Consider the following 22,993-nt stretch of genomic DNA (forward strand, 5'->3'; position numbering starts at 1 on the left):
ATTATGACGTCATGCGTTGATCGGGCGAGCACTGCCATTTCCGCCAGGAACACTTTACCACCCAAAGAAACTTTAACACTGTACACTCCAACAGCAAGCAATGGTTCGCCACTCACACCACAAAACTGAACACGTTTATCCCACTTAAATAACACTTTTATTCCGAGGCGACGCCTAAAGGAAGCACTCATTACGGAGATGATGGCGCAGGTATCAACTAAAGCCATCACAGGAACACCATCAACTAAAACGTGGATTTTGTTCCGCAACATCAGCACAGGCGGGAGTATCTCTTGTAACAGCGAACGTCCAGCGACCTCATCCCCATCGGTCACGTCGACTAGTTTTCCGGCGGTGGTGAGCGGCGCCGGGGCGATGGAGAACGGCGCACGCCGGAAGCTGGAGGTGGTGTCATACTTCTTTTCGATGCCGGTGAAATATCCCGCAAAGGTACTTGCCATGGGTCGCCGAAATCAGGAGGGTAACGACGAGAAGAGCCAGGATTGTAACCCTGTTGCTAAGGGCAGTTCATGCAGTCGTAGCCGTAACGCGATGCTTGACGGCGAGAACATGATCTTGAGAGGTGGCCAGGTTGGCCGCAGCGATAGCACACAGGAGGTCTACAGTCAAGTAGTCGCCGCTGAGAGCGTCGCGTCGACTGTTTTCATACCGGTTATGTGTCGGCTGGTAGTAGCGCGTCCGTTGCCTCGGGGTGTTCTCGCTATGTAGCTCTGCCGACGCTGCTACGGTCCCCGGTATTCATCGAAGTGCGCTGAATTAACGAAGCCCGCTGAACTAAAGGCAGTTGTAGGATGCAGACACGCCGGATGCGACGGGGGCAGCGCTAAGGAGTCCCAAGCTAGTTCTAGGGACCGGCTCACTTCTTCGCGAACGATCTGACGGATCGTGGAGGTCAGATCGCCAGATGATGTTACGTCAGAAGCGTCAATAGCGGCCACCGACGTAACGCCAACCAAACGTCCAAACTTGGGTGTTATCCGGCACATTTTCAGCGTCTCCAACGGGCGGCAATGCTTGATCACGTTAGCCACTATATAAAGGCTTGATTTGCCGATAAGGAAATTATAAATATCTAATGCAAACCCTTTAAGCAGATGGCCAGGTTTGTCCTCTTCAGACATGCGAGCATCAACAAGCTTACACAGCTTCAAGACTTCCTCAATGTATTTGGTGCACGTTTCCTCAGGAAGCTGAGCTCTTTGAGAGAGCTCTTGTTCAGCTCGCTTCGCATCAGAATCTCCAAAGCACTTTTTTAACTCTTCCACAAAGCGGTCCCAAGTGGTGAATGTGTCCTCGTGGTTGTCGTACCATGTTAGGGCTGGGTCGCTAAGCGCGAAGACTACGTACGTATAGCTAGCTGGGCGGAAGAATCCCACTAATTGTAACGGCTCACCCGCTGGTAGTGAGTGAGCTAATCATCCACGTCTTCGCTGGATGAGCCCGTGAACGAACTCGGTTCCCGGTGATGCTGCCATGAGCTGCTAGGCATGAACCTCGGAGCGTCGCTGTTAACAGACATCGTAGGCTCAGATGGGGACAGGCCAGCAAGACGGTGACTTCGGCGCGGTTCAAGCTGGGAATCGGTCTTTGGGGTGTCTCGTGACCGTGTACCCAGCGCCTCTCACCAAGATGTTACAAGCGAGGTTTCAGTTGAAGCAAGACGAGCGTCGAAGACCGAGCTGTGTCCACTTGCGAGTCCCAGCACGAGCTGCTTCTTCGTCGATCTCATCTTCTTTTGTCTCCATTTCTGGGCGTCACAATATAAAGACAGAAGGTTAACACAATAAATGTATTATTCTGTGAACAACAAGTTGGTTATAGAAGTTAGGATATAAAAAGAACAACGAGGTGCATGTCTAACTTTTAGAAGATGGCATAGGTGCAACAAAATATACACTCTAATAAGCAAAACGGTATACATTGAATATAGTCATAGAAGAATTTTCAACACTAGGCTAAATAGAAGGTTTGTAACGCGGACATAGTTTGCTTCTTCAGTTATACTTGTTAGGGATGTAGACAGGTTATTCCAATCACTGCAGTTCCGGGGAAGAAATAAATTTGAATAGGCAACTGTGTATAAGTGCGGAATGTTTAATTTTTGGCTGTGGTTACGGCGAAAAGAAATGTAGGATGCTGGTTGAACCCACAAGGAGTGCAGTGCTAAGTTATGGTATATTTTATGAAAAATTAAGTGACAGGCGGGATAGCTTTCTTCGAGTCGATAACAGCGGGAGATGTAAGTATGCGTTCATATTATTAACGCTGGCCGTCCTTTGATAGTTGTTTAAGATGAACCGGGCTGAGGGGTTTTGGGCAGCCTCAACGCAGTGTATGAGGGTTGCTTGACTGGAATCTCAAAAAGGTGAGGCGTATTCGAGTTGTAAACAAATGCATCTTACATACATTATAATTTTAATGATGATGATGATACAAAGAAAAAATTACGACTGATGTATACGAGAATATGATTGGCTTTAGCGATGAGTTGACATGTGAGTTCTACGATAGATCATTGGTAACGTTTACACCAAGGCAACGATATGATTTTACAGATTCTAATGGAGTGTTATTAAGCATATGCATGGGACTTGTTACATTAGCGCGAGATACAGGCACTGATTTGTATTTGTTAATGCTCAATTGCATGCACTATTTACTGTACTATTCGGTAATATTATACGGGTCAGTCTGAATTAATAAGATATCAAAGTTATCAACAAGATTACGGTACAAAAGTATCCCAAAATAACAGCTTGAGGGGCAAGTTGGTGCTGCATAGCACCAAGAAATGTGACACAACAAACACAATCACATGAGATGAAACACAAGACAGGCGCACACTACCAACTGTAATATGGATCGGAACACACACTTCCTCTTCACCACTCATCCTCTTCTACACCCAAGTACATCTTCTTTACACACCGCTTCTTTGCCAAGGAGATAGTAGCACTTTCTTCCCCGCAGAACATAAACATCGTCCAAGCATTACAGTCACCGATTCCACACTCAAGTACATCTCCACACACATCTTTGCCCAGACGCTAATACCACAATCGTCCCAGTGTAACACAACCATCATCCAAGCTAGACAGTTGCAAAGTCCAGAACATAGTCACACACTAGCAAACAACCACCACAAATTGCAGTAAGACATGTCCATCCAAAACATTTCAATTGTGAAGTCCCTATGTAAAGAAAAAACTGTAACCTGCCCAGCAAGTCTACGAAGCAATGAAGTGCATGAGAATGAGGGGTACATGTACTTGAGGGAAAGATCAATAAACAAACATGGCCGCAATACACGAGAGGTGTCTAAGAATAACAGCTTTAGGGCCGATAATAAACTCAATTCTTTCCATTACTCAAGAAGATTCCTCAATAAAAGTAAATTATTTCCTGCGTAATGACAGCGAGGCTTCACTAACACAGATGTCTTCTTTCTTCTGTATCCAGAAAACCTCTAAAATTTCGTAGGCCATCTTGTCCCACCTGTTCCCTAAAATATTAAGCCTGCTAAACAATGGCTGATACTTGCACTTCTGACAGCGCAGGGGTAAATTTGACCCCTTCCCATTTTCTATGGCTTTCCCATGTTCCTTTATTCTATCATTGATACATCTTCCTGTCTTCCCTATATATACTTTACAGCATGTCAGTGGAATCTCGTAAATCACTCCCAGCACACATCCAATAAAACTCTTTACATGCTTCTTATCGCATTGTGCTTTTTTCTTCCTCCCTATTATTGCACACAAACCACCTAGTTTTTTTGGCGCAGAAAACACAACTGGCACCTCATGCCTACCTGTCACCTTTTTCAGGCAGTGCGCCACTTATGAATAAAAGGTATTACGTGTGGGCGTTTATTTCTAATCTTATTTGCAGTCATTCTCTTCCCTTTAATTTTCTAAAGCAGAGTCTCTGCTACCCCACAAATAATCTTAACCGAAAAACCGGCTACCTGAAGCCTTTGTAATTAGTTATTGAAGCTATCCTCAGCCATATGTTCACATGATTTTAACAGGGCCGACTCCAAACAAAGGGAATCTATCGTTTTTTTAACAGTCTTTGAATTGGCTGAACCATATGGAAGTAGGTCTTTCTTAGCCCTGGGAAAATACTTCTAATACACTTCCCATCACAAATTTTTATATTTAAATCTAGAAACTGCAACTTCTTGTCCACAGGTAGTTCATGGGTAAAAGTCAGTCCTTTTCCTTGTATCCTAAAAATAGAAAGGACGCGTTCCACACTTTGAATCACTGCAGAGCCCTTATCCAAAATCACTAAGAAATCATTAGTATACCTAAATATTTTAAAACCTGAACCATTAAGGGATGCAAAAATTTCTCTGTCAACAGAAAATAAAAAGATGTTACATAGGACTCGGGAAACGCATGACCCTATACAAATGCCCCTTCTCTGCACATATCTGTCCCAAAATATCTATCCCAAAGTTTGGTTTTAGGTCCGGCAGTTCAACTAACTTCACTTTTATCTCTCTGACTGAATTTATGAAGCATGGCATTGACAATGGTGAATTTGTTGGTTCTGTGGTTTTAGATTTCACAAAAGCTTTTGATACGATTAACCATTTGATTTTGTTACAGCAACTTGAATGTTATGGAATAGTAGGCCCTGCATCTCTCCTTCTGAAAAGCTACTTCATCATCATCAGCCTGACTAAACCCACTGCAGGGCGAAGGCCTCTCCCATATTTCCCCACTTAACCCGGTTCTGTGCTAGCTGCGTCCACTTGACCCCCGCGAACTTCTTAACCTCATCCGCCCACCTAACTTTCTGCCGCCCCCTGCTACGCTTTCCTTCTCTTGGAATCCCGTTTGTCACCCTAAGCGACCATCGGTTATCCTCTTTTCGCACTACATGTCCCGCCCATGCCCATTTCTTCTTCTTAATTTCCACTAAAATGTCGGTAACTTGAGTTATTTCTCTGACCCACTCTGCACGTTTCCTATCTCTTAATGTTACCCCTACCATTTTGCGTTCCATAGCCCTCTGGGTTGTCCTCAACTTAAGTAGAACTTTCTTGGTTAGCCTCCACGTTTCAACCCCATAGGTGAGTACAGGTAAGAGGCAACTGTTGTATACTTTCCTCTTGAGGGATACCGGTAAGCTGCTAGTCATAATCTGCGAGTGCTTGCCAAATGCGCTCCATCCCAATCTTATTCTTCTTATTTCCTTTTCATCGTCCGGATCTGCGGTTACTGCCTGTCCTAAGTAGACATAATCGCCTACTACTTCCAGTACTTCGCTACCTAATGTAAACTGCTGTTCCTTCCCGAGGCTGTTGAACATTACCTTAGTCTTCTGTATATTGATTTTCAAGCCTATCTTTCTACTTTTCCTGTCTATGTCATCAAACATTATTTGCAGTTCATCCCCCGAGTTGCTGAGCAAGGCAATGCCATCAGCAAATCGCAGATTACTGAGGTATTCTCCATCTACCCTTATCCCTAACTGCTCCTATTCCAAGACTCTGAATACTTCCTCTAAGCAAGCTGTGAATAGTATGGGGAGATTGTGTCTCCTTGCCTAACACCTCTCTTTATGGGAATTTTGTTACTTTCATTATGCAGAACTATGGTTGCTGCGCAGCCACTATATATATATATATATATATATATATATATATATATATATATATATATATATATATATATATATATATATATATATATCTTCCAGCACTTTCACGTACGGCTCATCTACCCCCTGATTTCGCAATGGCTGCATCACCGCTGTGATTTCTACTGAGTCAAATCCTTTTTCGTAATCAATAAAGGCTTTGTATAAGGGCTGATTATATTACGAGCATTTTTCTATCACCTGGGTGATGGTATGGTTATGATCGATAGTAGAGTACGGTTTCCGAAAACCTGCTTGATCCTTTGCTTGATTGCAGTCTAAGGTTATCCTGATTCTATTAGTGATTACCTTAGTGAAGCTATTCTATTAGTGATTCTATTCTATTCTTTTAGTGATTACTTTGAAAAGCTTCTTACAATATCGTAAACAAGGAATCAATATTAATGGAACTACCTCTCTAGATAAAACTATTAACCAAGGTGTTCCTCAGGGATCTATTTTAGGACTTTTACTGTTCATATTATATATTAACGTCCTTCCTACTTCTATTAGTCCAACTCACTGTGTTTTATTCGCGGACGATACTACCATGTCATTATCTAACAGGTTCATTGATGACCTTACTGTTGATTTAAATACCGTTTTGAGTAACAAAACAAAATGGTGTCTTAATAATCACCTGGTTATTAACCCCACTAAAACAATGTTTTCAATCTTCAAAAGTAGCGAGAAAATACTTCCTTACACTCCCACCTTAACCCTCAGTTCTTACACTAGTCCAGCTTCCGATAACACTGGCTTTCTGGGCGTTATTCTTGATTCTGCACCTAAATTTTCAGTCCAAATCACTCATCTGAACAAAATATCTGCTTGGCATCCGAGCTCTCATTAAAGCACCCCAATATTTTCCTTGTTAAATTTTCTTATCTCTGTATTATGCTTTTATTCACAGTCGCCTGACTTACGGGGTTGTCGTTTGGGGAAATACTTACAACTGCCGTTTATTGTCTGCACAGCATATACAAAATCAGGCCATCCGCATCATCACCTGCAGCACTTTTTCCACTAACGCTCGTCCCTTATTATATGAACATCATATCTTGTCAGTCCACCAGCTCTTTCAGTATCACCTTGTAATCGCTTTCCTTAAGCTATTGAATGGCAGCTTGCATTTCCAGTTTGTTGATCCGTTACTACTTTCGAACTATAACTCTACAAGATTTGCAGCGAATAACAATTTCCTACTCCCGAAAGTTCGTGCTAATTATGGAAAAATGACGACATCTTTTGCAGCCATTTCATTCTGTAACTCATTGCCTTTACACTGAAAACTTATATGTCCTTTCCCACATTTAAGAATAACTTGATGAAATATTTGTTGAATTGCTGATGTTTTACATTTTTTATGTCTATTAGCTGTGTTAGTGCCTTTGTTTTTGTGTAAAAATACTTATTTACCATGTTTTGCATAATAAAACATTTCGCTAACTTTGCTGCTATTATTTATTTTGTTGTAGTGATCTATCGAGGGTCCTGGATGAGTCTCCTGACCATGGGACCCTCGTCTGTATATTTATGCACTTCGTAAATATTGTCACGTAGTGGTGACGAGGTCGACGACACAAATGAAGGGTCGATGATTGCACTAAAGAAACTATTTTGGCTGACTTGCGCCCGCAAAAGAACTAAGCAACTCGGCGGCGGCGATATCATCAAACGTTCTCGTCGGTCGTCGGACAAAGAATGCCCGTCACACTCGGCAACGCTCAATTTAAAGGCTGCACAGAACAATCTAGATAACGTCGCTAACAGCTACCAGCACGGGCTGGAACATTGTGGAAAGACACCCGAGTAGCCGGAACCTTCGAGACAGATCTCGGTGCGTCTTGCGCTACAACAAAAACTGATAAAGTTGTGACTCGCGACGTCGAGCAGTAACAAACAAAGTTTACGGAACTGATACGCGGTCCAGAATCAGAGTGATAAGCTTGTATGCCGGCGGCTGCTCAAAAACAACAAATACTGTTTTGAAGGTTTCGCGGCATTACTCCCCCCTTAAAAAAAACATCGCCTCGATGTTCCGAAACAAAGAAACTTAAACATAAGCACTGCAAAGTTTAAACACCACAGATTCTTGAACGCGCGTAATATGGCTTCAGTCGTACAACAAGGACAATTTCTGGGCGTGCGCGTCGCCGTTGTGATGCTGAAGTTCCGTCGGGAATGACTTCATAGTCCAGTGGTCCGACGCGGCGAAGGATTTTGTATGGCCCAAAGTATCGACGCAACAACGTTTCACTTAATCCGCGACGGCTAAATGGTGTCCAAACCCACACTTGGTCTCCTGGATTGTACTCTGCATGGCGTCGTCGTAAATTGTATCGTCGACTGTCGGTGCGCTGTTGGTCTTTAATACGCAGCCGTGCGAGTCGTCGGGCTTCCTCTGCACGCTGCAGGTAGGCGGCGACGTCAAGGTTGTCTTCGCTGGTTACGTGCGGCAGCATTGCGTCGAGCGTCGTCGTGGGCTCCCTGCCGTACACAAGCTTAAACAGGGTCGCTCTGGTCGTCTCCTGGACTGCCGTGTTATACGCGAAGATCACATACGGCAAGATGGTGTCCCAGGTCTTGTGTTCAGCGTCGACGTACATAGCGATCATGTCGGCGATCGTTTTGTTCAGGCGCTCCGTGAGGCCATTGGTCTGGGGATGGTACGCAGTTGTTCGTCGATGGCTTGTGTGACTGTATTCCAGGATGGCTTGCGTCAACTCTGCCGTAAACGCCGTTCCCCTGTCTGTGATGAGCACTTCTGGGGCGCCGTGTCGCAAGAGAATTTGTTCGGCAAAAAATTTGGCGACTTCTGCCGCGGTACCATTTGGTAGTGCTCTTGCTTCGGCGTAACGGGTAAGGTAGTCAGTGGCCACGATGATCCACTTCTTACCCATAGACGAAGATGGAAAGGGGCCGAGGAGATCCATCCCAATTTGCTCAAAGGGCAGGATTGGGGGCGAAATCGGGTTTAATAGTCCTGCTGGTCTGATCGGTGGCGTCTTGCGTCGTTGGTACTCACGACACGTCTTCACGTAGTGGGCAACGTCGGCAGGCAGTCGCGGCCAGTAATACTTCTCTTGGATTCTACGCAACGTGCGCGCAAATCCGAGGTGGCCTGCTGTGGGCTCATCGTGCAACGCCTGCAGAATTTCTTGCCGAAGGGTTTTAGGCACTACGAGAAGCTGCGCGGTCTTGTTGGGTGCGAAGTTCTTCTTCACGAGGAGGCCATTGCTTAACGTGAAGGATGATAAATGTCGCCTGAACACACCAGGAGGGGAAGCGGTCTTTGCTTCCAAGTAATCGGCTAGCGCTTTCAGCTCAGGGTCTGATCGCGCGGGCTTGGGGACCTTCCGCGCATACTCTCATCATAGGTACGGCCTGGCGACGCAAAGCGGGCCCAGTACGGCGATGGAGACCTGAACCGACGGTTTGGTGGCGCAATCTCACCGCTACGCAGGTAGTTGTCAATTTCTTGTGGTCGATCACCTGGGCGTGGTCGTGCAGCGTCGACTGCAAATCCGCGGAGACCGATTCGTCGGTACGGGCAGTGGCGAAGAATGTGACCGGCCTCACCGCAGTGGAAGCATAATGGCCAGTTGTTTGCTCTCCTTCAGGCGTCGCACGTCCTGGGGCTTGGGGGTCGAAGGCTTGGCGGGCGGGGACCAAAGGGCGGCTTTCGGAAGCAGGATGGTAGCGACGAGGGCTTGGGAGGTCGCGTCGGGGTGCAGGACGACACAATGCAGCTGCATAGTCCATCACTGCTGATTCATGCTCTGGATCCGTCGGAGTCATCGCTTTAGGAACGCCCAGCGCTTGCTGAACTTCTTCACGGACGACGTCTGCGAGCGTCGCCACGTGGGGTTGTTGCGATGATGGCAGCATTCGGCGGAGCTCAACTCGCACGATCTCCCGGATGAAGTCCCGAAGGTTCTTTCCGCTTGCAGATGCGTTGGGGTAGTGGGTTGAGCAGTCCGGCTGAAGCGGTCGCTCGTAGTGGCGCATCCGGGTGGCCAACGTCTTCTCGATAGTAGACGCCTCCGTTTCAAATTCCGCCACAGTTCTTGGTGGATTTCGCACAAGACCCGCAAAGAGCGACTCTTTAACGCCTCGCAATAAAAGTTTGACTTGCTCACCTTCGCACATATTAGTGTCGGCGCGGCGAAAGAGGCGCTTCATCTCCTCAACGTACGCCAGGACAGACTCGTTAGGAAGTTGCAGTCTTGACTGAAGGAGGGCCTGGGCTCTTCCCTTTCGGACGATGCTTGAAAAGGCAGTCAGAAACGCTTCCTTGAAAGTCTCCCAATCCTTCATAGTTGCCTTATGATTTTCGAACCAAATTCGGGCATGTCCTTGAAGAACAAGTAAACCTGCCTGAGTTTCGCAGCGTCGTTCCAGCCGTTGAATTCTGCCACACGGTCGAAAAGGTCCATCCAATCTCCCGCATCTTCATCCGGTAGTCCATGGAAGCAGGGGGGCTCACGGGGTTGGACGAAAACAACCGGTGCGGTAGGCTGGGCCATTGTCAGCGTCGATGCCTTCCGAAATCGAATGGAGTCAGGCAGCAGACCGTGCTCGGGCTGTAGGCCTTGAAGTCGGCGGCTGGCTCGGTGACCTGTAGGCTGGTCTTCCAGGGCGACAGGAACACGGCTTGGTCTTCGCTTGAAGGATCAAAGGCAGCACCTCCACCAGATGTCACGTAGTGGTGACGAGATCGACGACACAAATGAAGGGTCGAGATCGCACTAAAGAAACTCTTTATTTTGGCTGACTTGCGCCCCCAAAAGAACTAAGCAACTCGGCGGCGGCGATAGCATCAAACGTTCTCGTCGGTCGTCGGACAAAGAATGCCCGTCACACTCGGCAACGCTCAATTTAAAAGCTGCACAGAACAATCCAGATAACATCGCTAACAGCTACCAGCACGGGCTGGAACATTGTGGAAAGACACCCGAGTAGCCGGAACCTTCGAGACAGATCTCGGTGCGTCTTGCGCTACAACAAAAACTGACAAAGTTGTGACTCGCGACATCGAGCAGTAACAAACAAAGTTTACGGAACTGATACGCGGTCCAGAATCAGAGTGATAAGCTTGTATGCCGGCGGCTGTTCAAAAACAACAAATACTGTTTTGAAGGTTTCGCGACAATATGGTCAAGCTAATAAACTTTCACTTTAAGTTAAAAAAAATAAAGGGCAAATCATCACGTTAGGAGGATTTGCCGAATTTTTGACATCAGAGTTATGGAAGCGAATTCCGCTTTTTAAAGACTGGATTCGTAATATATGTTACGCATTACACCCTGCGTGGAATGAGGAAAGAAAATTAAAGGAGACATGGCGTCTAGTGACCCAGACAACATAGGTTTTGTGGCTACGTTATGTGGCTTTGTTGCCAAGAAAAATGGAAAAGCATAACGCAAAGCCTAGACAGCTGGTTTTTTGGGGGGATATCTCAATTGCAGACAAAGCTGCTGATACCCTAAAGAACGGCCCGAAATATAGCGTACCGCCGAAGATTCCAGATTGTGAGCTCCTGTCCTTGAACAGAAAAATAGCAGATAAAGTTGGTGAAGATCGGGACCGATGCTTACTGGATGGGCTTGTTGGTATCCTGAGGACGTCTTGGAAGAAGGACCTGGTACCGAAGGAATGTACTGCAGAAGTGGTGACGTTTTTTGAGCGGAATAATCTTCGATTACTTCAAACGGAAAAAGAAGGGTTTTTTTCTGTGCTACCGGCTTGACGCTTTGAAGAGAAGGCGACAGTTGCCATTAGGAAAAATTTGTAAATGTGAGGAAGAAAGTTAGCAGATCAAAAGCTATTGCGTTATGTAATGATGTGCCGCTAACCAGGTAATTGGATTGATCTTGGTTAAAAGTACCCAAGATGAAACCAATCTTGGGTACTTTTTTTCTATTGATGTAGAGGATTTGTTTTATTCGGTGCCGCATTTATAATTGTTTGAATTGGTGCGGGAATGTATTGAACGTAATGACACTATAGATTTTCAGAACTATGCTGGTGTCAATGTTGACAATTTTCTTTGCCTACTCGAGTTTTACCTTAAGTATACTGTTGTGTCATTTGGGACAGATATGTATGTGCAGAGAAGGGGCATTTGTATAGGGTCATGCGTTGCCCCAGACCTATGTAAATTCTTTTTATCTTCTGTTGAAAGACCAATTTATGCATTCCTTAATGCTTCAGGTTTTAAAATATTTAGGTATGTTGATGATTTCTTAGTCATTTTGGATAAGCGCTCTGCAGTAATTCGAAGTGGGGGACGCGTCCTTTCTATGCTTAAGATACACGGAAAATCACATCCATTTACCCATGAACTACCTGTGGATACGAAGATGCAGATTCTAGATTTAAATGTAAAAAGTTATGATGGGGAAGTGTGTTGAAAATATTTTCCCAGGGCTAAAAAAGAGCTACTTCCATATGGTTCAGCCCATTCAAAGATTGTTAAAAGAGCGATAGCTTCCCTTGGTTTGGAGTCGGCCCTGTAAAATCATGTGAACATATGGCTGAGGATAGCTTCAATAACCAATTACAAAGGCTTCAGGTTGCCAGTTTCCCGAATACTATAATTTGTGGGGCTGAGGAGACTCTGCTTCAGAAAATGAAAGGGAAGAGAAGGACTGCAGATAAATTGAGAAATAAACGCCCACAAGTAATACCTTATATTCATAGAGTGGCGCACTGCCTGAAAAAGGTGGCAAGTAGGTATGAGGTGCCTGCCAGTTGTGTTTTCTGCGCCAAAAAAACTGTGTGGTTGTGTGCATTAAAGGGATTATAAAGAAAGCTCAACGCAATAAGAAGCATGTAAAGAGTTTTATTGGATGTGTAGTGGGAGTGATTTACGAGATTCCAATGCCATGCTGTAAATTATATATAGGGCAGACTGGAAGATGTATAAATGATAGACTAAGGGAACATGAGAAGTCCATAGAAAATGGGAAGGGGTCAAATGTAACCCTGTACTGCCTGAAGTGCAAGTGTGAGCCATTGTTTAGCAGGTTTAATATTTTAGGGAAGAGTCGGGACAAGATGGCCTGCGAAATTTTAGGGGCGTTCTGGATACAGAAGAAAGAAGACATCTGTGTTAGTGAAGCTTCGCTGTGTTTACGCAGGAAAGATGTTACTTTTATTGAGAATCTTCTTGTGTAATGCGAAGAATTTAGTATATTATCGGCCCTAAAGCTGTTATTCGTAGACACCTCTCGTGTATTGTGGCTATGTTTGTTTATTGATCCTTCTTTCCTTCAAGCAGATGTACCTCTTTTTCTCGTCTACTTCATTGCTTCGTAGACTTCCTGGCAGGTTACAGTTTTTTCTTTACATAGGGACTTCACAAGTGAAGTGCTTTGTAGGGACATGTCTTACTGCACATCTGTGGTGGTTGTTTGCTAGTGTGCGACTATATGGCGGACTTTGTGACTGTCCTGCTTAGATGATGGTTGTGTTACACTGGGACGATTGTGGTATTAGCGTCTGGGCAAAGATGTGTGTGGAGATGTACTTGAGTGTAGAAATGGTGACTGTCATGCTTGTACGATGTTTATGTTCTGCGTTGAAGAAAGTGCTGCTATTTCCTTGGGAAAGAAGAGGTGTGTGAATAAGATATACTTGGGTGTAGAAGAGGATGAGTGGTGAAGTAGAAGTGTGTGTTCAGATCCATATTACAGTTGGTAGTGTGCGCCTGTGTTGTGTTTCTTCTCATGTGATTGTGTTGCACCGCATTTCTGGTTACGGTACAAGACAGTCATCAGCAAATAGGCAAAGTTTCTATGAAACACAAGAAAGCAAGTCATTTAGGTAAATCAGAAATAAGAAGGGTCCCAGAGTGGACCCTTGCGGAACGCTGAACTGACTGGGACCGAAGGTGAGTTGATTTCATTATCATCTAAAACTTCTACGCGGGAGGTGAGGAAAGCGCGAATCCAATTAATTACTGCAGGATCGATGTCTCGAAAGCTTATTTTATGAAGAAGTAGTGCGAGGTTTACCTTGTCAAAAGCTTTAGAGAAATCAAGAGATCAAAAAGATGTCGGGCATCGTTATTTCTTGTGAGGGCATATTTTCTTAGGCTCTTGAGCCTTAACATAAAGAAAACTTGTGGAGCGGATAACATACCCACCGGATTTCTTCGTCTATAGGCCGAAAAAGTTTCTTTTTAGCTTTTCTAAATTTTTAACAGTTCTCTTGAGCAAAGTGCAGTACCCAATGATTGCCTAATTGCAAGGGTAGTGCCGGCATACAAATAAGGGGATAAGTTTGAAGCTGCAAATTATTGACCAATTTCACTCATCAGCACGTGTTAAAAGGCTTTGGAACATATTATTGCCAGCCACATAGCCACTTTTCTTGGAGAGAATAACGTTTTTTTGATTAACAACATGGGTTTCGTAAATATGTTTCCACAGTTACGCACCTTGTCACTGTTGTTCATTATTTTGTTCCCGCTGACGCCAAAGAGCTTCAGATTGATGCTATTTTATTGCGAAAACAACACTGCGCTAGGTAAAACCGTTCTTCACGGTAGCCCGTGGCCCGTTGCGTTGCGCACCGCTTGACCTTGAGCCACTGCCGTGCCTAACAGGTGGCGCACCGTCACCATGGCAACGCCGTTGCCGTAGCAACACGATGATGTTCGCTCGCTCTCTCCTCTCTCTCCCTTGCGATTGCTCCGCGGCGGTCTCGCTGGGGGGAGGGGGGTGGGGGTGTCCTCCGCGGGCAGAGAAGAGGAGGTGAAGCTTCGCGGATATAGGGAGCCCAAGCTCATGTTTCGCCGCGCGACAGCAGCGCCGCATTCTTGGCGTGGTGGCGAAATGTGAAACGATGGGGCTTCGCCGGAGCAGACGCTCCGCTAGCTTCCTGTACACGCGCGGTGATCGCGTTGCGCCTGGAGGTTACTTGGCGATACAAAAACGCTTCCGCTGATGCGAAATGGATGTACTAAGTAGCATTGTGTCATGGGAAGGCACAATAGTAGGCGAAGCACCAAAAGGCGAGGCTCACGTGTGAAACTTTGCAGATTCCTTTAACATATGCGACGTCCGCGATCGAGACTGATGTGTGAATGTGCCCTAAGTGTCCACAGCTGTCTTTTCATTTTTAGATTGACCAAGAAAATATCTAGGAACGAGGCCTTTTTTTTCGGGGGTGGGGCGGCGTTGGAAAACATGCCATGCTGGACGCTTTTACAGATTTTCGCAAATTGGCCAATAATTGAACCAATTATTATTATTATTAATAACAGAGATATGTTGGAAGTGCAGTACAAAAGTGATCGTAGCAATGGTTCGACTGACACTACTCGCACGGAGCACCCCATTCGCGTCACAGGGTTCGTGAGGGCAAACCAAATATCATCAGAAATGAAGCACAACCATTTATTAAGAACCTAAATAAAACAATATGTAGTACAAGCTTGGATTTCCCCTGCCTTTTGAGCCAGCGAGACGGTTATGTCACGCATGTGCTTATGAGATTGCTAGCGTTCTTGTCTTAAAAGAAACATCTCCTTCGGACTACATACTTATTCTTCTACTGCAAGATTTCCTTTAGTAACGGCGTAATAATAATAAAAACAAATCCGTATATAGATCGCATGCTACAGGCCAAAACGATGGTCAACGAGCGGGCCACTTTATTTCACAGTACTGATGATACTTTAGCAGTTTTTAGGTTGGTTGGTTGGTTTGTGGGGTTTAACGTCCCAAAGCAACTGAGGCTATGAGAGACGCCGTAGTGGAGGACTCCGGAAATTTCGACCACCTGGGGTTCTTTAACGTGCACTGACACCGTACAGCACACGGACGCCTTGCTTTTCACCTCCATCGAAAAGCTGCCGCCGAGGCCGGGATTCGATCCCGCGTCCTTGGGAACAGTAGTCGAGCGTCGTAACCACTGCGCCACCCCGGCGGGGTTTAGCAGTTTTTAAACATATTGTTAGAGCAGATAACAGACGGGGAGGAGTAAATATTGATTGTGAATGCGTCCCACGTTAGCAAAAACGTAGGAAGTGCATTTCGAGGTAAGAACGCTATGTAAATATATTGTCGTATATAATATGTTTAGCAGTTTTTAAACATATTATATACGACAATATATTTACATAGCGTTCTTACCTCGAAATGCACTTCCTACGTTTTTGCTAACGTGGGACGCATTCACAATCAATATTTACTCCTCCCCGTCTGTTATCTGCTCTACAGTGCAGACGTGAATAAAAAGTTACCGCCTATAATTAACTATTTTAGAAATACGCGTCAGGTTGCCCAATCAAGACGGAATGCCGGCGGCATGTCGCGGTGCGCCTGCGGGGGCGCGTCAAGGCGCGTGCTTGTGCGAGAGAAAGCGCACGGCGCACGCCGTGAAGGCAGCGAGCTGAGCCGGCGGCGTCCAGTGTGTGCCCGCGCGACAAAGCAGCGCGAGACGTCTGCACGTGCGCGTAAGCGAGCGAACGAAAGGAGAAAACTTGCACGTGATGCCTAGGTGGGGCCGCCGCGTGTAACTCCAGTTTGTATTTTTCTGTCAGAGATGGCGCTTCCTGTCAGGAGCAGCAGCGCCACTCGACGGTGCTTTGGAAGCCTATAAGCTCGCTTCGCCTCGGTGGAATCAGCCTGCCATGACATTTGAATGCACGTTACCTCTATGCAACGTGCAGGAGCTGCCAACTCGGGTCGCTCCTCTCATATGCGAAGGTGATGTATGAATCAGCCTGCCTGAACCGTTTGCATCCTCGTTACCCCTACGACACACAGTCACGTCCATACGGCTTGGTTGAAGCGGGACTTTATATGTGGGCTGGTAGCTTACGCGCTCGCGTCATACCCTTAAAGGATCAGCTTAATTGTCCCCAATAATGTAGCACCTTACACTGATAGGGCGTGATAGAGGAATCATGTAGCAGGTAAAAGGAGCTTCCGCTGTTGCTTTCGCAATTCAACTAAGATTAACCAGAGCTAAACCCCAACTAATTTTTCTTAGATCTGTCAAAGTCATTTGACCCTGTCCAGCATAGCTTGCTTGTAGAAAGACTAAACGAAATAGGACTTCCTGACTCATTCATTAAATGATTAACTGCATATGTGCATAACCGCGCACAGTTTGTTCAAAGTGAAGAGCTCAAGTCAAACAAATTCGATGCCTTGTCGGGGGTACCAATAGGTTTCGTACTTATCGCATCACTTTTTCTGATTTATGTTAATGATACTGCAAAAAGTATGGATGTCTGTATAAATGTGAAATTGTTTGCTGACGACTGCGCTATTTATTCAGTTTTAAACAATATATCTTCGCAATTATTATTTAATGCAAATCTTTGTAAACTCGGCGATTGGTGCGAACGCAACGAAATTCAAATTGTTTTTCACCAAAACTGTTTCCATGTCCATTACTACAAAAAAGAATCCTCTTAACTTTACTTACTTAATAATGGCCATGCTATTAACGAAGCTACCACAGTTAAATATTTTGGCTTGACCATTACCAGCAAAATAAACTATAAGTATATATTCAGAGCGCATGCGCTAAAGCTTACAGTAAGTTATGCTTTTTGCGCAGAAAAATAAAATATGCCGCTTAAATCGTTAAACTCGAGGTTTACCTCACCTTGGTACGCCCTGTCCGCGAGTACGCGGCAATCGCGTGGCACCGTGAAAGATATTTCCGTGGTGGAGCGGATACAGAGACTCGCCGTCAGATTTATCTTGGCGGACTAAAGGCCTACGTCATCAGTGACGGCCACGCTGAAGCGGCTTGAGCTGGAACCCCTCCAAGCAAGACGAGCTATAGTAGAACTAAATTCTGGTATTTACTCTACCATGACAAAATAGGTTTACCAAAAGATGAATATTTGGTCCTCCCACCTAAAAGATCGTCATTTCAAAGGGTCTATGAAAAGGTGGCCGTCGAGGCTAAGGCAAGTCTAAATACTGGTAGTCATCGAATGATTCATCAATCTCCCGCAAAAACTTTTATTCAAGCTTGCGTAGAACCAGAAATAGCGGCTGTTAAAAATGATGCCCCCCCCCCCCCGTTTCCCTCTCAATTCGTGCATGGGAGCAAGCCATAAAAACACAAACATTACAGGCGGGGCCCAGGCTCCGCCCACAAATATACGTAATCGATCAGATCGGTGTGTTGACTTCCGGTTTGCGCGCTCTGTCGCTCACTCGCTGTTCCGTCTGCCGGTAATCTTTTTGGTCTTGTTCCCGCTGGTTTTTCCGAGATGGACCCCGAGCTCAAGGAACGACTTCTGCGAATGAGCGCCGAGCTGGGCTTCGAGCCGTATAAATATACGCCCTTCAAAGATGCTGCGCAGAACGACGAAGACGACAGTGACTCGTCGGCGGGCTCGCCTGCAGCGAGGACGCAGATGCTTGGTGGCAAGTAGCAGCATAGTCCTTGAATACCTTTCGAGCAGCAGTCGTTTATTATCGAATAGGAATAAAAACAGAACAAAAATGTAGTGGTTATTGCAGCAAATTGCCGTTTAGCTCTGAGCTTAGGTCGGCGGAAATGAGACAAATGACGTTTGGATCGACATTCCGGATATTGGTAGGGTTATAAAAGTTCTACGAGTCTCACAATGTGGTATGTCTAGCTTATGTGCTTGCTTTCTCGATGTATGTAGCAAATTGTAGTGCAATTTGCATCTCGCTGCAAGGTTTACCTATATAAAATGCCGCCGTAACCATTCTTCAACAGACCTCTGCCAACAAGCCTAAGTACCAATGCTAGAAAGCAGAGTCAGGTATGAAAGAGTAAAAACTCTACCCCATTATCAATAATTATCAAAAAATGAATAAATCAGATTACTTTGAGATAAAAACTAATGAGACATTAGGCATCGTCATAGTTGGCTCATCGCATTGCCGGCTATAAAAAATAATTGCTTCAAGTTTACTTATTTTCCGCGAACTTGTAAGAACTCTCAGATTTTGCTGTTCGATCTTCATCATTATGTGAATTTCTACGCCATTTAGAATATTTCATCTATGGCACTAGCACAGGGCGATAAGGTCATATTCCTGCTGTGATAGTTGCATAGTCCTGGGCCATGCTGGCTACTGAACGGAGGAAAATGCACATATCTTGGCCAGAATCTGCCCTGACAAAACTGGGTCATGTGCCCCATATTTATTCCTTTTGAAGCCTTTTTGTTCCTGGGCGCTGGAATGGCAAACTAACATTCTCACATCTCTCCCCTCTTTTATTTCTTATGGTGAGTAGTACACAACAGGTTCCTCTTGGCGCGTACACTGGGGTCTTGCCTAAAATCTGCAATGTCAAGACAGCCCCGAGTTACCTACCTTTGAGCCATGCCCAAGCTGAGAGTTCGGTCCAGAGCTGTGGGGCTGCTGGAGGATTGGCTATTGAAACAAACATCCTGTCAAGACTGCCGGATGCAATCCAGGTGTCAAGTTAAATACTGTCCATCCTCCAGTGGTATATCCATGAAAGAAGTGCGTTGCTCGGTTACGACAGCAGGCAGCTAGTTGGACCTGGATGGAAGTTCCTTGTGAACAGCTGGTCGCCTGGTTGGCCAAAAACCTGGGTTTTGTTCCTTGGCCACCTTTGGTGATCTGTTTATTTGCTTCTGTAGCACCTTGGTGCCGAGGTCTAGGTGGAGCAGGTCCAATGCCATCTCTAGAATCCGCCCCAATTACAGCTCCGAAGGGGAGCAACTTGTGGCATCATGAGGTGAAGACTTGTAGGTTAGGAGCATGCAGGAAATTTAAGCATGAATATTACCAAGGCCAGCCTTCCGCAACATGGTTTTAGCAGTCTGAACTGCCCTCTCAGCAACAGGGGTTGATGTTGGATGGCATGGTGGCACCAGCATTCACCTCGCATCGTTTCTTTTGAGGAACATATAATAAAGCTAACTAGGTAGTGTGGGCCCAATATGTGGACGGTGCAGACTGGGAGTACTTGCATCCACTTTGAGAATGCTTTGCCTGCAATAAAAATAGGTGCCTCCATAGGGATCAGCATACTCTACGTGCAGCCGTGAGCACAGTTTCTCCTGCAATAACCAGGGCATGGCATATGCTATGTTCTGGGATTATAAAAATGACTTATTTAAGCTGTGTGCATGCGCGCACATTGTTGACGTTGTTGATGCCTTTGCCGCGTTCTAACACAGACACGGGCTGGTAAAGAGTCTGAGTTAGGTTGCATGTATCTTGAAGGCATTGGTGATCAGGCACATTTAGGACTGTGTAGTACAGTTCTTGCATAAGTACGTAGTCTTCAGCGATAGCTTGCCGGAGGAACAATTTGCCTTCCCGAACGTGTTATGACGACTTAACGGGACAGGGTATGGCACTACTGGTGATACTGATTACTAGAAGAAATGGAGTAGTATAATCCTGAAGTGTGCAACTTGACTGCCAAAAGTCTGGTCTAATATGGAACCTCATATGAAATTAGCCTTGGGAGCAAACTGGATCAGCAAGCTGTGGAATGATTCCAACGAAAACATCAGGACATCCGGAGACAACTGACGAATGTCGTGCAGCAGCTAAGGGGAGCCTACAGTTTCCTTCAGATGCTGGAAGGCTTTTGAGTCTTGAAAAAATTGTAATCATTTGAAGACAACATTAATATTTTATTACTGCAGCCTAGAATGCAATATTGAATAATCACTCAAGAAACGATGTTCAAAGCCAGTTCTTTTTTGGTCTCATCCAATTTTGGTTTTGGAGAGGGCCGTGGACTAATTCATTGTAAGGTCCCTTGTGACCGGCATGTTTGTTGCAGATGTGGTTGAGCTCAGCCACATTCTCACCACTAAATCCCCATTCCCAAGGCCCTTAACGGCCACCCAGTAGAAGTGGTTGATAATGTCGTCAATTTACCGTTCATTGCTGGAGATCTTCCGACTGCAGGACCACAGTGTTTTCCCGAGGCCTAGAAAAATTTGAAAAATGTCCTGTTTGCAAAGTCTCAAATAGCCCTCTTGCAATAATAACAGCGGGGTGCTAATTACAAACCTTTGAGAACATGCCATATGTCAAATCTGTGGCTTATTCCTGGTTTTTCTTCTCTACAAAAGTCTGACACAAGGATGATGGTCTGACGATGAAAAAAAAATCAAGCAAGGGGCCATGACTGATGATTGCTCAGAAAGATATGCTTCGGTGGAACCAGCCGAACATGAAGGCAAAGCAGAAGAGGTTTGGTTTGGTTTCTGGGGTTTAGCATCCCAAAGCGACTCGGGCTATAAGAGATGCCATAGAGGCAGACGAAGGAAATATCGACCACCTAGTGTTCGTTAACGTGCACTGACATCGCACAGCACTCGGGTGCCTTGCTTGTCGCCTTCATCAAAAAGCGGCCGCTGCGGTCACGATTCGATCCTGCATTTTTGGGCACAGTAGTCGAGCACCATAACCACTGGGCCACCCTGGCTTTTTTTCTTTATTGCATGGGAAAACTTCCGTAAAAAATAAAAACACTTACATAAACCTGTAAATGCGTGAAGTCACCGGCCTGCTTAATATGAGCCCGCCATATCCCTAGCTTGACGGGGAATATAGTAATAACTGGTTCACAGGAAAGGAAAGGCGCAGTATCTGCCACACTTGTTCTGTGAACACCTGAACCGCGAAGTGAAAGTGGTAAGAGAGAAAGGGGAACCGTAGTGGAGGGCTACGGAGTAATTTCGACCACCTGGGGATCTTTAACATGCGCGGACATCGCACAGCACACGGACGCCACTTCGTTTCGCCTCCATCAAAACGCAGCCGCCGTGGTCGGGTTCGAACCCGGGAACTCCGGCACAGCAGTCGGGCGTCTCACCACTGCGCCACCCCGGCGGGGCATTGTTTGTAAAAATGCGCCCAGTTAAACCTAGATCTAAAGAACCTCAATGTAATGAATTTCTTTATATTGTTATGGAGATGAGTCAAGGAGGGTCAGGAAAAAGAAGAAAGAAGAGGAAATCGAGGTGTGCACATTCCGTTGGACCTTGTCTTGTGATGCGCGTGCTGCTGGCTGTGTGAACCTGCCCTGTCAAACCTGCCTGAGTGTCTCGTCCCTTTACAGGCTTGACAGTCACTTTCTAGACATTGAAGACTCGTAGCATAATGCCAAAATTTGGGTGGCTAGCCAACATTCCAACAGTGGCTAGCATTGAGAATAGCTTCACGGATTTGTCATCGACGGTCCGGCAAACAGTTTGCAAGGGAATACTGCGGCTCGAGCCCTTCTCATGGTGTCCACCATCTGTGCTTGCTGACGTTACGGTTCCTCGAGAGGCTGCCGCCATGCTCCCTTTGATGTCTGGGTTGAATTCCGTCGATGCAGCACCCACTGACGCCTGCAGCCTAATCGCTAGTTTCTGCCGCAGTCGTCCACTGACCCACTATGATCGTCCCATCAGTCGAGCTTAGCCACGTAACCTTTTCTACGGTTCTTCTTAACAATGGCCCCTGTCTTCATTGGATATTCCGCAGAAAGATGGACCATGCAGTCATTCTCCGGTTTCTGACTGCAACTTCTCACCCCTGCCTGCCTCTTCTGCACGCCGCCTTTTGTCACCATGGCTATGGCGGAGGTCTGTATCGCCTGTACCGACAGGAAAACTAGTCAGCGCGGCCGCTGTAGACTGTGCGCTGCCTGCAGAAATTCCTTCATCTGTCATAATGTTAAATTACTATTTCTGTGCTCGTCGATGGTGTGGCAATAGTGGCTTTAGTGGATACGGGGGCATTCATTTCTATTATGAGTCTATCGTTTAAGCAGCGCTTATGCCACAAAATTATGTTTATATGGGACAAAAGTAAATTCATGGTGTGAGTTGTGAGTTGTGCTTTGGCAGAACGATATTCACAGCAGAGTTTGATGTGCTTTCGTGATGCACGCGTGTGATTCTCGGTATTGATTTTTCGTCACGTCGCCTATCTCCCTGGCGAGTTAGTCTGGCTTTCGCATCCAACGCTGAAGCGAGGCTTAAGTCTAAAAATGCTCGATACAATATGGTTCCTACATATTCTTGGAAAAAAATAGTGACCTCGCTTATCTGATTGGGCAAATCACCAAACGTGACCGACATTTGGCATGCACTGAGGTTACTCATGACTGAAACCTTGCCATCGTCGTCCTGATGAGGGCTTCGTCTGCGACGAGGGAAGTGTTACGGTGATCAAGAAGGATCAAGGACAGCCAGGAAAAGGAAGAGGAAATCGAGGTGTGCGCAATTCGTTCCACCTTGTATTGTGGTGCCTGTGCTGCTGTCCGCTGGCCGTGTGAACGTACGTTGCAAAACCTTCTAGAAGGTCTCCGTGGCCAC

The sequence above is a fragment of the Amblyomma maculatum genome, unplaced genomic scaffold (genome assembly GCF_055883805.1).
Source record: "Amblyomma maculatum isolate TAMU_Amacu unplaced genomic scaffold, ASM5588380v1 scaffold_18, whole genome shotgun sequence".
Taxonomy (NCBI): Eukaryota; Metazoa; Arthropoda; class Arachnida; order Ixodida; family Ixodidae; genus Amblyomma; species Amblyomma maculatum.